A 3,764-nucleotide genomic window follows, 5' to 3' on the forward strand; every position below is an offset into this window, starting at 1 on the left:
TGCAGAAACAATTATACTATGCTTACGATACCGATGCAGGCAGGTGATTTATAACCTATTTATTAATGAAATGATAGAATGGCTTGACCAAGTTGACCCATATACAAACACACACACACACACAGACACACACATATATATACGTGTCATATAGGCAAATGAGGTTAGTGTAATATTGCAAAACCCACGCATTTATCAAACTCACATATTAATTATATGCAGGCAATAACGCTAGGGGAATTGTAATATAACTGCTTTCAATGAATATATAGAGATGGTGAGAGTGCAGCATTAGTACGTTTTTCGCAGCCGGCGCCGTCACGTTTTTCGCAGCTAGCGACGTCACTTTTTTCGTTGTCGTCGTCGTCATTTTTAGTCGACGTCGTCATCATTACTCGCCCTGACAAGGCTAAAACACAGCGCCGCGAGCGAGCGAAAACACGGCGGCGGCGGCGAGAGAGCAGAATCGGCGCGGTCGCCTTTTTCGCAGACAAGTTGTGCGCATTGCAAATCCTTTCACTTTAATTGTGAATTGTGATTAAAATTGTTTACTTTGGTCGCAGCATCCCGCAGCAATTTACCCTATGCTAATATACATGAACTGACGCTCGCGTCGCTCGTCGCCGTTGCAAGCCAAGATAAATACCTTCGACCTATCTTGGGCATTCAATCGATGTCACGTGCATGTGCATTGTAAAATCCCATCTACAAGATTCACTTTGCTCGCAGCATATCGCGCTCCGGATTCCGCGTATGCTAATTGTACATGAAAATGGCGCTCGCGCGTTGGTCACCCACCGTTCACTGCCAAGATAATTTTCTTCGGCCGTTCTCACACGTTCAACGGCCCGGAAACCGGACCCTATCATAATAATATCTAATATATTATTTATTAAATAAATCTATGCTGAGATACTGAGATGACTGAAGAAAACTGCATAATATAGCTTGCTGAGAGAGAGAGAAGGGTGGGGGACTGAGAAAAGGCGGTAGGGATGATAGCTGAGCGGCCGTAACAGAAGCAGGAGGTTGAGCGAGCGACAAGGGGTACAAAAAGAAGGACGGGAGGGGGTGAAGTAGGTGTTTTGCACGCTACAGGCTATAGGGCGCGCTCCTAATTATAAATACAGGTCTATACTAATAATTATTTATTACATAAATCTATGCTGAAAGACCCCCTGACCATAAATAAATAGTCATCACAAAATATATCTCCTCTTGTGAGATATTGCGCATGCGCTAACACACAAACGTAGCCAGAGTGTGATCTGGTGATGACTGGTATATGCAGCGCGGACCTTACATGCCATAACATACCATAAGTCATAAGATCTTCTTCCTATTTCTTAAGTAAGGTCTATTGATGGAATGTTATTATATAAATCTATGCTAGGATAACTCCTCTTTATTTCAAATGCATAATTATTGCATATTAGTGCATCACGTGATAAATCGTTGAAATTCCATTGGATAACGTCGCAGGTACTATGAAACAATAGTGCCCGCCTGAGTGGGCACTATTGCTTGCGCGACGCATTGTTATTATAACGCATTGTGTTTAATACAAATTGAAATTGTTCGTTTAAGAAACTTTGTCTTATTCACTTCATATTTGCCGAATAGATGAAATAATTGCCGAAAGTCATGTGATGCACTAAAACCATTAATTTTCTCGGGAGATATTGCGCATGCGCAAACACCGTTATTAAATCACCGAGTTGCACTCTCTCCCTCTTTCTCTTACTCCCCCTCTCTCGTTTTCTCGCGCGCTCTCTTTCTTTCTCGCTCGTTCTCCATGAGCAATTTCAACAAATTAAAATAAATGTGTAATGTCGTACGCGCTTAATACCTGCGGCATTATGCCGCTACGTGGCGCCAGATTCGAAATGAATAATAACTGTAAGGTGCATCGTTCACTACCCAGTATACCCATGGAACAAAATGAACACATATGTGATATTCATAGCAACAAAGATATGACCTTCTTAAAATGGCCAACGTATTAGATTCAAATTGATTAGACATAAAGTCAAGCGCTAATAATAGCTGCTATAATACCTCTAATAATACCTACTAATAATAAGAGGTATTATTAGCTATTGATGAAGTTGCTTAGAAATTTATGTTGATATGGGTAATATAAGAGATCTTTATTGTTCAGTTGTCACGCAGTCTCCTACGTCACGTTACGATGGCAAGACCTTAGATGCGGTGCTTGTATTCATGGCGTAGTACCACTTAGTAATACCTCGTATAAGTACACATATTAGTATTACAGCTTCCTTGGCTCTGCTATCCCTCTAAGGAGAGAGAAGAGTTTACCCTTCTATGCTACGCCTTATACACACATCTCTAGCAGTGCCTTATAAATAGATTATTTATGACAAATATGGACGCCTGTAGCTAGTAAAAATAGTGCCACTGTGCAATCGCCTTTCTTGGTGCTCGTGCCATGGCTATCCAGTGGGCTCGACCCATGCCCGGACACTGAAATCCTATCCTTGCTTTTGCTATTATCGTATTTCTTGAACTGCGTTCTATCTCCATGTCGTCGCTGGCATTGGACTTGACGAGCGATATTAAGAAATAAACCTGGAAAGATAATCGTGGATATAATTTGTTTTAACGGGTGATTAATGACTTCCTTTCTCGTGCAAATACTAGGTTCGAATTAATGTCGTTTCTATTCAGCGCGTTAAATTAGATACAGACGTAAGACTAATACAATAAGGGATATGTATCCGGCATACTAGGTTATAATTAATATCGTTTCTATTCAGCGCGTTAAATTAGAAACGAACGTAAGACAAATACGATTATTGCTATTATTACTATGAAGCTGCAATGGTGCGGAATAAGCCGTATAGTATCTACATTATATAGGTGTGACAGGCGTAGCGATTTAATGATCACCTTCTCTAGAATTTCAGTAGAAACCTTAAAGTCCATAGCTTCATTAACGACCACTTCTGATCCAAACAGCACCGAACTGCTTTTCTTCTTTCGTAGCGTGCGCGAGTTGTAAACAAGACCAACCTTAGCGTAAATGCCTGGAGAAGACGAAACAGAAAACGAATAGAACTATTATAAATCGATAACTATATCATTAACTCCCTCATACCGTTATACGCGTATATTCATGATGAGATAGCACAGAACTATACAACAGCATCGATTACATAACGAAATGTTTTTTTTTATTGTGATTAGAGGAGGGTATTCGCATACATGTATGCATATATATATATATATATCAGGAGTAGATAATAGGGAAGGAGTGGGACATCAATAAACAAGGGAAATTCGTCATTTAATAGCCTTAAAATACCTACGATTTACTACGCGTAACGCAACCAACTTGAGCTCAAATCGTACACAGTAAATCCGCCTAGCATCGTGCGAAATCGTTTCCTCTTATACACCCGCAATCCGGAGATACAGACTAAAACGTACGACACGATTTTCCATTCTGTTGGCAGCCAAATCGATGCGTTGAGAGAGTCATTTGAAACAAAAGGCAGCTACTAACGCTCGGCGATGCGGTGTGACTCGCTGGGAGATTGGACATCGACGCAACACTCGGCGAGATAACCTTTGACCCGGCAAACCGGCATACAGCTGGTTGTTGGTATGCTCCCCATGCACGCACGCCCACCGCAATCAGCAGCAATCTTCCAGCGAGCCGCATCCCGACTTTCCCAACGCATCGATTTGGCTGCCAACAGAATGGAAAATCGTGCTGTACGTTTTAGTCTGTATCTCCA

At 41.3% G+C, this 3,764-nt stretch overlaps 1 long non-coding RNA gene across 1 annotated transcript in view; it reads right to left on the reverse strand.

The window, feature by feature from the left end:
- Window positions 1-2,989: 2,989 nt before the first annotated feature.
- The window catches only part of LOC106819846, a 1,404-nt gene continuing 629 nt past the window's right edge, over window positions 2,990-3,764 (reverse strand). The window contains exon 3 of the long non-coding RNA XR_001395513.1: window positions 2,990-3,050. This is a non-coding gene — a long non-coding RNA (uncharacterized LOC106819846). The remainder of the gene's footprint in view (window positions 3,051-3,764) is intronic.

The sequence above is a fragment of the Priapulus caudatus genome, unplaced genomic scaffold (genome assembly GCF_000485595.1).
Source record: "Priapulus caudatus unplaced genomic scaffold, Priapulus_caudatus-5.0.1 Scaffold2, whole genome shotgun sequence".
NCBI classification, from domain to species: Eukaryota; Metazoa; Priapulida; class Priapulimorpha; order Priapulimorphida; family Priapulidae; genus Priapulus; species Priapulus caudatus.